General features: G+C 37.2%; 1 pseudogene; it reads left to right on the top strand.

Moving 5' to 3' along the window:
* The first annotated feature begins 286 nt into the window (after positions 1-286).
* On the top strand, positions 287-8194 carry LOC121242633 (annotated as a pseudogene).
* The last annotated feature ends 10049 nt before the right edge of the window (positions 8195-18243 follow it).

Raw genomic sequence — 18243 nt, 5'->3', positions numbered from 1 at the left:
GAGGTGGTCGGCCGGACTATTGCGGGAATAGGGATAAGGGGTATGAGTTGGAGTGCTTCAATAATGAATACCCTGTTTTGCAATTTGAAGAGCTAGAGTTCCAGGTACTGAATTTCAACCAGTCCACAAACAGAATGACCATTGCAAGAAATGACCTCTTGCGAAATCTTTGTCCTGAATAAAAGCCGACTACTGGTTTGAATTACACCTTGTATGATTATACTTCAACCATTCAGAGCCTAACTTTATTCTATGGCTGCCCTCAAGTCGTACTGACCACCACACTGGTCGGCAAAAGATTTCAATGCAGCCCAGAAGTTTGGAATAATGGTTATTTCGTAGGCGACTCTTTGCCGCCCGGTATGAATCTATCTGAACTTAACAAATCATGTGATGCTACTATGAAAGTTCTCATTTTCAAAACGACTGCTTTCAATGATGACCTTGCGGATGAGGCAGAACTGTCACTGGTGGAAGCTCTGAAGGAAGGGTTTGAGGTGGAATACGATAAATCGTTGCTGGTTGCCTGTGATGGATGCCAGAGCTCAGGTGGGAGATGCGGCTCTAATAGCACCTCCCAGTTTGTCTGCTATTTCCGTGACGGAGTGCAATTTCTTAATTGTGATCCAAACAACTCAGACGGTATGCACATTTTTTTTCTCTGCTCTTTCTCCCCTCTCAATTGGATATGAGTTTCGCTGTGGAAATTACAATTTTTAAAAAGTTAAAACAACAATATTTTTAAATATAACTAATGTAAATTAAGATTTCTACATCGACCTGTGTGCTAATGAGTGTAATCAAAATTGTTTAGACTTGTGAATAGATTTTTTTCGTTGGATAAGCTGAAGCCTCCATTCTTCTTGTTTTTCCCTAGCTAGATTAATCAATTCATGTGGTATTGTTCTTCTTCTTTAATTACGTATATGACACATAATGGCATAGTTAAACAAAATAAAAATACTCTAACCATAAAATAATTACACAAAATAATCTCACAAATTGATATGGTTTGATATGGCTCGTCAAATTATAAAATTACTTTTATTGTAAAGTAAATCTAACGAATCAGATGAAATCGCATCAGTGCATATACCATACGTTAAGTGTCTTTCCTTTTCCATGTTTAATTGGAATAGACTTATATAAGAATAGAACAGTAGTGAGAACATTGACAGCAACAATTTGAATCACCCATTGGAGCTGAATCAGAGAACTGCAGATATCTATACTTCTGATCTGTTTAATTATTAGCTTCAATCCTTTCAACCAGATTCGGGTTGTGATGAATTAGTGTTCTAGGTAGAACTTCATGTAGCAACTAGCTAGTGATATTGCAGTAACACTCAAAACTCAACAGTAGAACTTCATGTGTAATTCTTAAAAATTAGTTGCCATAGAAAAACAAAAAGGCTCTTCGAGATTTTGCAAGAATTATTCAACAAGCTGTTACAGCTTGCACGCTGCATTATTCAACAAAAACGCTCTCAAATCCATAGTGATTGTAATTAATTTGTCTCTCTCTTTACAAGTGAATACTAGTGATTCTATCTTGTAGGGTCATGCTTAAGTAATATTATAGGAAAAAAAAAAGATATATTTTGTGATTTATGATTAAGATTATCTACAAGACCATGAAAATATTTTTCCCAATGGACAGTGCATGGGTTATGATCATGATAAAAAAATTTGATGCTCTGAAGGCCGGCACCCGGCCTGTTAAAACATGAAGAGAAACTCGAAATGCATAGGCAGTGTAGAGAAAAAACTCATTCTCATTGATTTGGTTTTAATTACACATAATCTACTGATTCATTACAAAATCTGGAAGAAAAAAATCTAAAAACTAACTTTAAATCTTCTATACAATCACAAGAAATAATCTGTAACTTTTATGGGCAGCATGGTTTAGACAGTGCTTTATATCAAGTTCTTGACACTTCATGTGTGTAGTCATGCTTTTCACAAATCTTTTCAGACTCAAAGCTTTCTTCCTTTTTGCTGCTGCCTTCTGCTTCTTGTGTGCTGCCGTATGTTTTATTTGCTTTTGCTGCTGCATGTATTTCTTGAGTGTTGCAGTGTACTTCATGTTTGCTTTTGCTACTGCATGTGTTGCTTTGTGTGTTGTAGCTTTGATGCTTAGTGTCCTCATTTCCTTCTTGCTTGCAATCCTTCTCATTACATTTTATTTTGTGAGACGGCCCACAGATCATGCTTAATTTAATATATATATATATATATATATATATCTCACAGCTAGCTGCTAGCCTTATGATCTGGTCAACATTCAAAGGGAGGAAATGGCTAGGAATATTAATCAGCCGTTCACACCCTTGTTTAAGAATTTATATAATATCCCAGCTTTGAGTCAATATACGAATACTTTTTATAATGTTTTTTTGTCATCTTACCAATTATTAGCCCTCGTGATGTCATTCCAAGACGTTTGGTCTAGAGTATACTTTGGAGATCGCCTTATGTCTGTGTGTGTATAAAATACAAGAAAACTGCTTATTTGTCAAAAATGATTATTTCCTACCAAAATGAGTCTGTTTTTGTCGCAAATAATCCGTCACAAATGATTGTTTTTCTTGTAGTATATGATGTTTCATGCCGGTAAAGACAATATTTCTAAGATGATTGTATTTAGCCTAAAATCATTCTTGAAGAAGCTTTGAGAGTGGGTGTAACATCATGTGTGTGTGTATGTGGGCAACCAATAATAAATTATAGTTATACCTGGAAAATTATTATAAGGTGCACGGATGATGTAGTATTCTCATCTTATTACAGCATGCCGTATAATTAATATATAGCGTCCTCTTTTTTCATGCAATCAATACTGAAGACAAAAGACTAGATATCTGTCTGGATTTTCTCAAAGTAGTCTTCATTTGATGATGATCACGCATATTTATTGCTGCTCACATAAGTATTTTGGGAGAAATTGTGGCGCCCCCAATCCCCCTTATATAAATACACAGGGATCAAGACGCCAGGATGGTGACAACACGGTCACACATCCCAACGAAGTGCCAGTGTGTGTACATGCAACAGTGTACAAATAAAATAACGCAGCGAATAGTCAACTAAGTACCAGAACTTATTTACAATCAAACATCAATAAAAATTTAAATAGCAGTTATACAGTCATCCATAAAATAATTTTACAATAGTTTTGAAATAAACAAACGAGTGATCCCAGATCACTCCTCAGGCGGAGCCGTCTCCTCAGGCTCGCCCTCCTCCTCCTCATCTGCATCAAAATCTGCGTTACTACAAAATGGTATCGCAGGTAAGTATGACCTCAAATAACAACGTAATATAAAATGTATTAAATGCAACTAACATGCATGCACATGATGAAATATGCATTTTTCCACAAAACATCATTTTCCCCGAAAATGATAATTTTCCAACACACGCCAAAATCCCATTTGGCCCAAAATATCTGTAAAACATTTTCCCAGAAAATGATTTACCCAAAATCCAACTCGCACTATTTTCCCAGAAAATAGTGCATTAATTCCAAATGCACCATGCATTATTTCCATATGCACCATAGCCTCCCCTATGGACCATCCGCACGTCCTGGCTTCGTAGCGGTGCTCAGTTCCGCGCCCAGCGCATACATGGCCAAGCACCCACACTACGCAACGAGCGATGCCCAGTTCCGCGCCCAGCGCGTACGTGGCCAGACATCCTCTAGTCCCCGCCAGCAGAAGGACCACGGAGTTGGCACGAGACCATCTCGTCCGATCCCATTGTCGCCCGGCGACAATCCAGGGGACGTTACTCAGTATATTCCGCTCTCGAGTAACCAGAGGAGCTCCACCGAGTTAATACCCCATCTCGGCTTGGGGTCGTGATACACACGCACCAAAAATATTATCACATAAAATCATAGCTTTTCAAATCACATGAACATGAATGCAATACACGAAAACCCAGTTTTCTTTTACAAACATGATCATGCATGAAATAATGAAATGCACATGTACCAACACAATGTCCAAACCAACAATTACCAATCCAATCAAATCCAACCAAACAACTCCAATCACAAATCCATCCGACCCCCGAACTCCTCGGACTCAGTCCGGCATGCCAAAAATACAGTGAAATGGGTTAGTGCAAAAATACATTTAAATTACGAAAGTTCTTTGGAGAAATACTTACAGTGCAATATAATAATTTCCGGAGGATCACGAAGCTGCAAGTGGTGATGTCTGAGCAACACCACAGTGTAAAATACACTGTGGCCGTGGGTCACAGATACCCACTTTTCAACGAGGACAAACGAAGACCCAAAAATGGTAGGGTAGGGCCTAGGGAGGTCGGTGAAGCTAGTGGTGGTGGTGGTTTGCCGTGGGTGGCGGTGCAAGGGGTGGTTTTAGGCCAAAATGCACAAATCGGAAATGGGCTTGGTGGGGCTTCACCGGTGACAGATCGGAGGTGGGGTTGGGTCCAATGGGTTGCTAAGAGGTCGAGAATGAAGTGGTAGGAAGATGGTGGCCAATGGCGGTGCGACGGCGGCGCAACGGCGGAAAGAGTGCCGCGGCTTCGAAGGGCTACTGGTGGTTAACGGCGACACGGATGGAGGTGAGGTTGGTGGGGTGAGGTCGCCGGCGGCTGGGGAAGCTAGCGGGCTGGGCGGTGAAGGCCACCGCCGGCTCACGGCGGCGCTGGCGTGAAGGTGGCCCGCGGCTTCGTGAAGTGCGTGTGGGCTACCGGCGGCAAGGTAGGGGCTGAGATTTGGGGAGTGAGGTCGCCGGAGGGAGGGGAAGCTGGTCGGCCGGGCGGTGTCGCGCACGGCGGCGGGCTGGGCGGTGAGGAAGAACGGACGGAGAGAGAGAGAGAGGGAGAGGGAGAGTCGCGCACCGGGGAGGAAGCCAGGGAGAAGAAAAAGAAAAAGAAAAAAAAGAAAAGAAGAAAAGAAAAAGAAAAGGAAAAGAAAAATAGAGTGAAAAGAAATGAGGTCCAATCCTCATAACTTGGGTCACAAAAATGATCCAACGGAAACGATTTCAAAACCTCAAGTTAAAAAAAAATTTAAACGTAATGGTAAAGTCAAATTGAAATAATTAAATCCCACAGTAATTAATTTAAATATTAAAAGCAATTTAGATGCATAACAATAAATAAATATTTGGAAAGCACATAAAAATAATTTTCACCAAATTAAAATCATAGAAATAAACTTACTAAAAATCCAACCAATTTAAAATAAAATAAGAGAATAAATTTTAATTACATAAAAATAATTCCTTCAGTAAAAATACACTAAAATACGGGGTGTTACAGAAATTTGGTGGCTTTGAGTCATATGCCATATAAGTCCCACGCATATTTATTGCTGCTCACATAAGTATTTTGGGTATATATGGTAGGGCTTACTACTTGATCTCAAACTTTATTTATTTCCCCTTCAAGCATATACACAGATGACCGGCCACTATAAGGAAAACGAGCATTTGTGACAATAATGAGTATTTGTGACAAAAACAAACTCATTTTAATAGAAAATAGTCATTTTTGCGAGAAATAAACAATTTTCTTGTAGTGCGGATACTTAAGTTCCCCATGCATAGCTAGCTATGGGCAAGAATCTACGGTAAAGTTCATGCATGTTAGACGAAAATTTGGCTTCTTAATTGGTGTGATCTAGTTCGTCTATAAATGAGTCTAACTATTCATGGAAATGAAAATGGAAATTCATAACATTGTAATTAATGGAAATAGTCCTCGATCAACTCCGACTCTATATACAAAAGCTAGACCACCACGCTTAATTATCAATGATCGTCTTAGGACGTACAAAACTGTAAAAACCTAGCTTATAGTTTGGTTTGAACATCAACATTGATGATAATTTAATTGGTTTCTAACCAAAAAAAAAAAGAGATGGCAGGGTTGCCTATTCATTAATTATTAGGAGGTGATACTTCCTATTAGCTTTCACTAAAATAGGCAAGAAGAAATAATTACTAATTGTTTGTTGTATCACTATATGCGCGTTGAGTTCTATCAAGAATTAATGCATGTTACTGCTTATTAATTGCATGTTATTGTTGTTGAAATTACAGAGCTCATCAATGTGAGATATACATGAGATAATCTATTGATTTCTTTGTATTCCATGTAATATCATGTATTGCACACTTAATAAACTGCATGCTTCTACATATTTCTATGATCCATGCATGCAACAATCCACGTACAAATAAAAAATTATTGCTATGACTACTATCTTGGAAATTTGTGTCAAGTATATTGTTTGATTTCAAAGAATGCCAATTTGGATTTGTTATGTTTTCTCAGCTTAAATGGTTTAAACTTTCGAATAAAATGGCATATTCTCTTTTGCAGCTTTTTATGCAGGTCGGAAGGACAGCAGATCGAAAGTGATGATAATAGCATTTGGTAAGATACCTCTTCACCCTAGTTTCTTTTCGAGATCAATAAACAATAGAAACTCAAACTAGTCCATTTGGAATATTTGGTGTCTTCATCATGTCTCTTCAGTGCATATATATAAGCTATTTATAAGTACTGATCTCCTTTCTTAACCCTTCCCCATGCATGGTACTGTGGCTAATGAACATGACCTCTTTAAAGTATTATTTCAATAGATATCTAATTATAAGGTTCCTCTATTGGAAAATTTCTAAAACTAGCAATGACCCCCGTTCAAACTAATTCTGTGTTGCATCATTTCTTTTTTCCTACCTATTTCATGTTCCAAGGAGGCTTTATGTTCGCCCGCTAGTCAAAATTAAAGTTAACTCTCAATTCAGCTTAAATAATAGCTAATACCAACACATCAGTATTATAATCTCCTCCAAGTTTAGTTTGGTGTCACCACAGAAAAAAAAAATGCAATTTTGATTAACTCTTGTTTATGCACTACATAACTTCTTAATCTTTATTCGTTCTTTACAGCTAGTAGTTTATCTGTGATAATTGGAGCTCTGATAATTGGCCTCTGCTTCAAGAGAAAATTGAGATCCATTAAGATTATTCAGTTTTTTAAAAAGGAGAGTCTAACGCATCAGAGTGTCGAAACATTTCTAAGGAACAATGGACCTTTTTCAGTAAGAAGATACAGTTACTCAGATATCAAGAAAATGACAAACTTCTTCAAAGATAAATTAGGCCAAGGAGGATATGGTTGCGTCTATAAGGGAAAGTTACAAGATAGTTCTTATGTAGTAGTGAAAGTTTTGAAAGAATCAAAAGGCGATGCAGAGGAATTCATTAATGAGGTTACAAGCATTAGTAGGACCTCCCATGTCAACATTGTTACTCTTAGAGGCTTTTGCTTCGAGACCTCTAAAAGAGCTCTCATCTACGAGTTTATGCCTAATGGATCTCTTGAGAAGTTCATATACAAAAAAGCTCCACAAAAAATTGATCATCAATTGGGATGTGAAACATTATATATGATTGTAGTTGGCATAGCTCGAGGATTAGAATACTTACATAGAGGTTGTAACACAAGAATCTTGCATTTTGACATTAAGCCTCAACATTCTTCTGGATGCGAACTTCTGTCCACAGATTTCTGATTTTGGCCTTTCAAAAATATGCCCATGAGAAAATAGTATCATATCAATGTTGGGTGCAAGAGGGACTGTGGGATATATAGCTCCGGAAGTATTTTGTAGAATTTTTGGAGGGGTCTCTCATAAATCTGATGTTTATAGCTACGAAGTGATGGTTTTAGAAATGGTTGGGGGTACAAATAATATATATGTTGAGACTAATCATACCAGTGAAACATACTTTCCACATTGGATATATAGGCACCTTGAGCTAGATAAAGAACTATGGATGCAAAGCCTCATAAATGAAGAGGATGAACAAAATGTAAAGAGGATGATAATAGTGGGTTTGTGGTGCATACAGACCAACCCATCAAATCGGCCAACAATGAGTAGAGTTGTGGATATGCTGGAAGGAAGCCTCAGCTCTTTACAAATCCCACCGAAGCCTTTTTTGTCTTCCCCATCATGATCTCTAGGTGATTCTTTAACTGAAGTGGTTCTCCACTCTGATTCTATGATACCCTAAAAACCATCTTTTCCTTAGAAAAGGAAATCTTAATCTTTGGTAGTAACCGAGTATTTGTGTGATTTATATCATGTTTTAGCTTGTGATCAAAAGACCTTAATTACCATGGAAGACAACTATATTTGATTTGCATCAAATATGCAGTAATATCTAGTGAATGGCTCCCATCACAAATTTATAAATTATAATTCTTTGAGTCTCTTAGTAAACTGTAATCATATCCTTATGTTTAAGAAATTCCCTACATAATCTTATAGGCTATTCAAATAACCATAAAAGCACCATGAATTGATGGGAAGACTACATGTTAGTTTTGAAGAAAAGATGATAATAGTTTACTATAGTATTTCAAGAATGTATAGGCACAGTGTAAGGGTACCATTTGTTGTGTAAGTGAAAAAATATACTACGAAAACAGAAGCTTTTGTGAAGAATAATACTAAGGATCGAGATTACACACAATTTCTAATAGGAATAATTCTTCTCATGAGCCACTATTCACTACTCTATACCCCACATCCTATGAAAAAAAAACTGTCAGGTGTGGGGGTGAATAGTGACAGATGTATAACAAAATCCTTTCTAATGGTGTTTATGGTTGCAGCTGACTTAGACTATACAATCAATTTCCTAGTCAATTAAAAGTGCACTGTTCTAATTCTCAATACTCAGCTGATAGTTTTGTCAAATTCCATTAGCATTACCATCTCACTACTATTCACAATACATCTCATCTCAACTCAACTCACTATCCAAATCAGACCTTAAAATTAAAAATAATAATTCTTTTGCAAAAAAATTGTAAGGCCTAAGTATTTTATGAATTTTACTTCAATTCCATTACAATATTCATCTTTTGCCTCCAAACAAAAGAATAGAAATGCGGAATGTTGATTCTGCAAACTAAACAAAAAAGACTTTACAAAATAGATAGGTATGCAATGTTGAGAAACTTTACACATAAACTATATTAAAAAATGATGGGTACTTTAGCTTTTTTCAAGTTATAATGGATCTCACTATAAATGGTGTGTTAACACACCGGTTCACGTGTAGCAAAACTCTTATCTTAATGATCTTTCATAAGTTTGGACAAGGTTTTCTTTTAAAACTTTCATTTGAATTATTGGATTTAAAACAAGTGAGAGATTGCATTTATGGAACATTAAAATATACTTAGCGGTATGTTTATATCTCTCATTCTAACATTTAAAATTTGAATATAAATTTAGGGATGGTGATTTGTAAAGGGTAAAGGTTTAATAATACCACATTGGTATCCAAATAAGGAAAGAGAATTATCATTTACAATCTCAAGTGAAAGTATGGAGTGCTACATCCTATGCAGGCGGGTACCCAACCATCCCGCCCCCTATCTTTGCCTAGACAGGGTGGCTAAATCCCCCCTCACACCCTATCCCTACCCACATTCTTGACAATTTGCATCCATTTGCTGGGTAGAAGGATTGACGCTACCCTCGTCCAGCCACCCCGCCCACCGACAAATTATTATAAAAGAATGATCGCACAAAATCACAACAAAAACAAATATATAAAAAAAATTACACAAAACAAACAACTATAGCTCAAAATCAACAAAATAACCAAGAAATCTCATATATACTCAAATTTATAAGTTTGTATGGCAACGATGTAATCACATAAAAAAATGGTACTAAGAAATCTTAAATCCATGGCAGCGTGCCAACCGACCAAGATGTGGTCATACAATTTGTATCGTCGTAGGCTGTGGCTTGGCTGTGGGCATGGAGATTATATAGAGGAAGAGGAGGACTGAAAGAATCAAAGAAGAAGAAGAGGAGAAAGATGCCAGTGAGCCGAAGGAAAATTAGAGAACAACATAAGAGAAGAGTCAGGTGTAAATCGGTCAGTTCGGTTCGGTTATTTTGTTTTATCTTTTTTTTTTTATAAATAAATAAACAAATTATTTAAATTACTAAAATTAAAATTATTCGAATTATTAATGTGAATTATGTAACTAACTCATTAAAACAAATATTTAACTATAATTATATTTATGATATTGTTAGTTACTACTAACTTAGACTTTACTCTTTAATTTGCATAATTATTAATAATATCATACATTTTATATATGGTTAATAAATATCAAATAATTTTATTGTACATAGATTATTCATGCTTCTTTTTTTTTCTTTTTTTTTTTTTTTTAAGAAGAGTCAAAACCACATGTCCATGAGTGGCCTTGTCTCAATTTTACTAATAAAACCCTCACTTATGGCGGAAGAATACCTTAGAAACAACCTTACAACTTAAAAAACAACAACATCACCCTACAATACAAATCCCCTCACCTAAGAGAAAGAACACTCAAAATTGAAAAACTAGGTCCGAACACTTCTTATATATGAACATCCTAACTTCTCCAGTCTAATAATATCTTTAATCTCCACCGGTAGATTTGAAACTGAAAACCATACTCCATTACAACCTATGGCACCACATCGAGCTAACCCATCTACCGCAGCATTAATCTCTCTATATACATGATTTATAAAAAAACTAAGTCCACCAAGTAAATGCAAAATTTCATCCCAATAATCCTCTAGGTACCACAACCCACATTTCTTATCCTGTAACCATTTTATTACTAGCATAGAATCCATTTCAATTTCCACATCCCGCAAACCCAACTCCTGCACCTGACGTAAGCCATATAATAAACCCAACACTTCTGCCGCATTATTAGTATTCTGATTTGTAAATTTTGCAAAACCACAAACAAACTCCCCTTTATCATTCCGAACTATACCACCCACACCAGAAGGACCCGGATTCCCAAACGAACTTCCATCTACATTTAGTTTAAACCACCCAGTTCTTGGCCTTAACCACCTAACTTGTTTCATAGCCAACGGAGAAAACTGTGTACACGGCAGCTGCAGGTTTTTCATAATTTCTTCATCACGCCTTGATATTCCTTTTGATGCCTTCAACCTGATTACAATCCAAGACAGCCAATGCAATATTGAACACCACACTGAATTTACAGACTCCAACTTTCCTTCCATCCGTGCCTTGCAACGCCTCCACCATAGCCTCCACGTAATCATCGAAGGAATAATATCCAACAGCTGACCCTTTTGTGTAGACCCACTAGCAATTCGGTGCCAACTATCTACCTGTGCTCTCCAATTGATCCCAACCATATTTCTCATGCCAAGACGAATAGCACACAAGCTCCAAATCTTCTCTGCAAATTCCCCTGTTGCAAGAACATGACTCATATCCTCATACGCCCCGTGTACACAACAATCACATCTTGAAACAATTTGAATGCCCACTTTACGGATCCTATCATCCACAGCCAAACATGCATGCATAGCTTTCCACATAGTGACTGATATCTTCTTAGGAATAGTCGAATGCCACACCCATTTAGCCCATGGAATTTCCAAAGATCTTACCCGAATACACTGCCAAGCACTACCAGTAGAAAACTCCCCACTTGGATTTTGAAGCCATATCAACTTATCTCTACCCTGCTTTAGACATCCCAGTTGTTCAATTAATTCTTCAGCTTTTTCTATCCCCACTAATTGTGAAAATCACTCCCCATTCTATCCATTCTCTGTTTTACAATCTTCAATAATAACTCCGGCCTCCCACTGATCTCTTGTTGTGTAGAAATTGGACCATTTTCAGACCAATTATCCCTCCAAAATGATACGTTTCCTTCCCTCACCTTCCATCTTGAATATTCCAGCACCTTAGTCAAAGCCTATATAATACTTTTCCAGAACTTCGATCCTTTATTCATAGACACCAGAGTTATATGCTTTGTACCAACGTATTTGTGTCTAAAAAATGATGCCCATAACGATGTTCCTTGAATCAAATTCTAGGCCAACTTCATTTGTAAAGAGCTCTGTACTTTCTGCAGATTATGTATACACAGTCCTCCCTCCAACACTGGACTACAAATACTACTCCATGCCTTCCATTTCTTTTTTTCCTTCCCATCCTTTAAACCCCAAAAAAAGGTGCTCATAAGGTTCTGGATTTTATTCACCACAGATTTGGGAACTTTTATCACCGCAAGACAATGAATAGGAAGACTCTGTATGACATGTTTTAATAATAAAAGACGAGCACCATTCGACAATAAACGACTTTTCCATCCATCTAACTGATTTCTGATCTTATTTATAATAACTTCAAAATGAGCACTAAGTAACCTACCAGAAACGATTGGAACTCCTAAATAGTTGAACGGAAAAACCCCCTTCGAAAACCCCATCATCCTTAATAGCATCCGACGCCTTCCTTCCGAAAATTGTTTGGAAAAGAAAATCAAAGATTCCCTATTATTAACAACTTGACCCGCCCATTCCTCATAGACTTTCAGAATATTCATAATCGCACGTATTGACGCTTTTCCCCCATTAGAAAATAAAACAATATCATCCGCATATAAAAGATGTGAAATAATAGGCGTACCTCGAGGCTGAGAGAACGGCTTGATCTTTCCCAAATCCACTTCTTTCTTTATCAATAGAGTAAAAATCTCTTCAACTATTGTAAACAAATATGGCGACAACGGATCCCCTTGCCTCAACCCTCTTCCACTTTTAAAAAACCCCTTAGGAATCCCATTCATCACCACCGAGAACCAAGGGGTAGAAATACATTGTCGAAGCAGAGCACAAACTATCTCTGAAAATCCAAAAGCCCGTAAAATATGCATAAAAAATTCCTAGTTAATACTATCATAAGCCTTGGCCATATCGATTTTTAACATAACATTTCCACCATGACAAGGTTTATTTATACTATGGACCATTTTTTGCGTTAAACTAATATTCTCAAAAATGCTCCGACCTGGAATAAAAACCCCTTATTCAGGAGAGACAATTTTTTTTAACAAAGGGGAAAGCCGATTTACCAATATCTTTGAACAAACCTTGTAAAATAACGAACATAGACTGATCGGCCGAAATTTATAAAAACTTTAAGGATTTTCCACTTTCGGAATTAATACCAAAAAAGTGGCCGTATAAAAACGAGGAAGATCCACACCATTAAAAAATTCAACTACTGCCTCAACCACCTCTCTACCAATAATATGCCAACAAGTGCGATAAAATCCCGACCCAAAACCATCCAGTCCCGGACTACTATCACTCGGAATAGACAGGAAAGCATCATACACTTCATTCAAACTTGGTACGCGACGTAACTCTTCATTATCTTTCGGTAAAATAACTTCTTGAGCCAGCCCCTCCAAAGAAGGCAACGAACGACTCGTCCTTGCTGCTAGAAAATTCTGGAAATGAGAAATAGCACCATCATGAATATCCGCTGGCGATGAAAGAAGAGATCCATTCTGCATTTTCATTTCATGAACAAACAGAGTTTTTCAACTTCGCATAGCATGGAAAAATCCTGACGAAGCTTCCCCCGATTTAACCCAAGTTAACTTCGATTGAGAAGCAATCCTCTGTTCTTCATGATCCATCCACGTGGAAAGCTTAACCTGTGAAGCAACCAAATCTAATTCAACATGTTCCGAATACCCTGCCTGTAGATCCCGTTCTAGCCCCTCAATACGATTTTGAAGATTTTCAATATGTATTTCCGTTAGGCCAAAAACATTTTTATTCCATTCCCTCAATGCTACCTTAACACGCTTCAACATAATCATAAGTTTTAGTAGTGCAGATCCTGCAAACACCTCCCCACCCCACGGTTTATCCACACAATCCAAAAGTAAAGGATGGGTAGTCCACATCTGCTGAAATTTAGAAGAAGGGAATCCATACTTCACAACCGGCCTCTCCATCGAAATCAACAAAGGAGAATGATCAGATGAAGTCTTATTTAAATATTTTACTTGAACATTCTGAAATACATCCATAGCAGAAACATTCATCAGACCTCTATCTAATTTCACCCAAGATCTGCTAAGCCCTGAATGACCATTATACCAAGAGTATTGGACCAAATGATTGAATCTCCACCAATCCACAACCCTCAATACAATTATTAAAATCATCCATCGCAATCACCGATCTTGGCCTACCCCCACGTCTCTCATTATCATTCCGAATGATATTAAAATCACCAATCACCATCCATGAACCCTGCTGAGTGCTGAAAGATAATAAACTTTCCCATAATTTCCTTCGCTCTTGATAGTAACATCTCGCATACACAAATGTTAAATAAAGCTCTTTCATGCTTTCCTTTACCACTATCGAAATGTACTGATCTCCCATGCTCACCAAGGTTAATTCAGTATCCTCGGACCAAAACATCCATAGCTTACCCCTAACCCCAATATTCGAACAACATTCTACAAACTTCAGTTTATCCTTCCAGATTGCCATCCGAGCATGATCCACCATTGGCTCTGCAATGACAAAAATTTTGGGATGAAATTTAGAAACTAACTGTTTTAAATGCCGCCTAGACGTACCAACACCACAGACATTCCAAAAAAGATAAGAAGTATTCATAATTAACTCTAGAGGGCTTATTTTTAACCCTTGTTGAGCAACGTACTTTGACTTCTTTAATACTACTATCCGTCTCCTTCCTCATATCAGAATCCAAAAACACCAATTTCTCCTTAGCCAAATGTTCTAATTTGTCTCCTGCCTCTGTATCTGACCCAACGTTTCTGGCCAAATCATCATTTATTTCTGTATTCCTGTCCATCTTAGAAACCCCCTCCTTTCCCTACACCTCCTCAATCGGATCACCACCATTTAGTGTATTTTGCATATCCCTAGGACCCCCCTCAACGTCACTTAGAAGCCCATCTGCAGCACAAGCATCATTCATTATGACTGATCAATCACCAAAGAAGAAACCGCCAATAAATTACTTGAATCATTTTCATCCATTTCTTCTACTGCTCTACCAACCTCCACAATCCTACTAGGACTTAGACACAAATCCCCATTTCCGACTGGTAAATCAATTTCCAAACCACCACCACTCCGCTCAACCGTTCCCTCCTTTTCTACCGCATTTCCAAGAAGAAGAAGAGGTACCACCTCTGTATCCTGTGACACTATTTCTTCCACCAACACCTCATTATCAACCATTTTACCTTTTCCTTTAGACGAAGCCTCCGTCTCTAGCAACACAAACCCATCATCCTCTCCCTCCTTAAACATTTGATCGGACTGATCAACCTTTGCATCCTCTCCATTCTGTAAATACAAAACAGTACCAACCTCTACATTCTTTTCAGACTTATCTACCTTTTCATTACCTCCATCCTCCTTCTCCTTTGCGACCCATACTCTACTCGATTTAATGTGCTTCCAATTCTTGAGCTCTTTTCCCTCCTTTAACTTAGATTTACAAGTCTTTAAATTATGACCTCACACTTTACAGCAAGAATAATAAGTCGATAATGTATCATACTCCACCTCCTGTAAAATACTTGTTGGGTGTCTCGGCGTCCCAATCCAAATGGAAGAAATTGGATCTTGATCAATCTTCATAAGCACACAGACCCTCGCACCATCAGTTCTGGTCGCACACCATGTTGCATTATCTCTTCGAACAAAGACGCCAATAGGCGCCACTATGTTACGTAAATATGCTTCTTGATATAAATTTGGGGGGAGACCAGGTAGCATAATCCAAACTGGCACCATGGCTGGTTCCTCCTCTTCTTTAAAGTCCGTTGACCATTGAAAGGTCCTGTAAGCAGCCCCTTCAATATCACAACTCTCCCTTGAAAGAGCCTTCAGGAAATCATCTTCATTCGAGAATCTCACAAACACATTTCGTGGCTTTCGCATCACAGAAACCACTGGTTGTGCAGCAAGACCACATCTGTTATGAATAAATACTCTAATACGATCCAGAGAAGGCCTTTGCCACAGAAACTTCAGCACCAAAGAAAATCTAAACGGTATCGCAGAACGATCCAATTCTTCCTTCGTAAATTGTACAAAAATATCTCCATCCACATACTTAGGCTGCCAAAACGGAATACTCACCTCAAGAATGGCCTGAGGGTTATGTCTCAGCAAGTCTACATACAAACGTTGCCTGATTTGTGACGCTGGCTGGGGTTGGGTACCCCCTGCAGAAGCCATACACGTTACGTCAAGCCCCTCCCTAGGCAGGGAGATTACTTTCCGTAAAGTTTATTTCTTGGAGCATTCTTTAGATTATTCATGCTTGCTTGCAACTTAGGTATTTAAAAAGAATTACCTAATTACTTTAATTAAGTGTAAATAGTAGAGTATGTATTAATGTACGATGTATTAACTATTTACATATAATGACATAAATCATCATATGATTTATGATTTATTATTAATTGATAGCAAATATTATTTAATATTTTATATGGTCAATGATAATAAATTAGATAAAAATTACATCATTAACTTATATAATTACCCGAGACAGAATCGTATTTATTCGATTCACAATTTTTGGGATTGAGATCAACTGGTATAGTATTCAGTTCAGTCCAACATTTTTTATCCGGACCGAATTCTATACACCCCTAAAAAGGAGAGGTGGGCGTCTAGAAAGTGAGAGTAGAGATTAAAAAAAAAAGAAGATTTTTACTTTATATAATTTTTATCTTAAAAAAATAAAACATATATATATTAATATAAGGGCGAGTGGGCACCCCCACCCTCTGTGAACTTATTTGTTAGTCACCCTCCCGCACCTGCACATGCGGCTGGTGGGCGGGCAAGCTGGGTTGCAGGGGCCCACTACCCAACCCTAATTTATAACTAATTGATCAATGAGTGTATACAACATAAACCATAAACATATTTTTCTCCATGATAGACTTTGTCTTCTTCGAACACATTTGCTTTGAATGGATGGCATATAAAGCTACTTAAAAACATTATATTAATGAAACTTAGGACAAGAAGTGGCAGTGCTCTATATTAATCATCATTGGGTTTTGGTTTTTAGTAAAACTCAGCCCAGTCCAACTCAATCAAAATATTGGCAACTCTTCTTTGAGTAAAGCTATTGATTCAAGAGAGGAAATGAAAGAAAGGGAAAAGAACAAATACCTATATATGGCCCTCACCCTTTTGTCTCTTGCAAAAGAGAGCCCAAGTTAAGGAGGAACCCTATATACTCTAACAACCTAATAGATATAGTTAAGTTTTGAGTCATGTCATGCATGGAGTAATATTCCTTAAAATGCCTTTGGAATATGTTGCTTGGGATGGTGCTCTCTCTCTCTCTCTCTCTCTATGTATATATATATTGTCCTTTAGAAGTAGTGATGATGTAACCTAGCAAGTCCATCCAACCAAACCCCATGTTTTGGTCTTTATTCCAACTTCACTCTTCAAACATACACTATCAAATTAACGTCCTCTCCCCCTTTATTTTATTCTTTATCTTCTTCGCTCTTTCTCGATCAACTAAATATTCTATTTTCTTTTTGCGGTCCAAAATTGGCTACATTATTTAGCTTATGTTCTACCTAAAGACTGGGTATCAAACTCGTGGGTGTATAATAGTCTAACATAAATAAATAAATAAGAAATAAATTTATATCATATATAGTTTTTTTACAAGTTATATATATATATATATATATTCCTTTCTTCTTCTTTTTTCTCCCTCTTCTCCCCCTCACTCATCTTGTTTTAACAAATAGTAATGAAAAATATAGGAAATATACAAAGATCACACATTTATAAATTTTTACTATAAACCAGCATTACCACTAAGTGAAATAAAGAGCCATCTATAAAAGATTTTACTCTTCTGGCATTATGCTTGCAAGTATGTGCCAAAATGAGTCATCTATTAAATATGGGTTTTGCTATGCATTAGCTACTATTTACCCTCACACCCAACACCTGATAACTTTTTTTTTCCATAGGATACAGGATAATGAATAGTGGTTGATGAGAAAAATTATTCATTAAATAAAATAAAGAGAAGAGAAAAGAAAACCACATGTGCAACCAACCAACATATATAATTAATTGCATCAGCAATATTCATGGGCTTGAATGCAACTAATCATGTTGACTATGTTTTTTGATAAAACGGTTCATAACCCTTCATTAAGAGAGGACTTATAAAGTTGACTTGAAAAACAAGTCAATTACAATCGTTAGTAGCTTCCTAGTACACTTTGCTTGACATGGTGTAGTCCAGACAGTAAAT

Source organism: Juglans microcarpa x Juglans regia, chromosome 8D (assembly GCF_004785595.1).
Source record: "Juglans microcarpa x Juglans regia isolate MS1-56 chromosome 8D, Jm3101_v1.0, whole genome shotgun sequence".
Classification (NCBI taxonomy): domain Eukaryota; kingdom Viridiplantae; phylum Streptophyta; class Magnoliopsida; order Fagales; family Juglandaceae; genus Juglans; species Juglans microcarpa x Juglans regia.
This window is presented reverse-complemented; position numbering and strand designations above follow the sequence as displayed.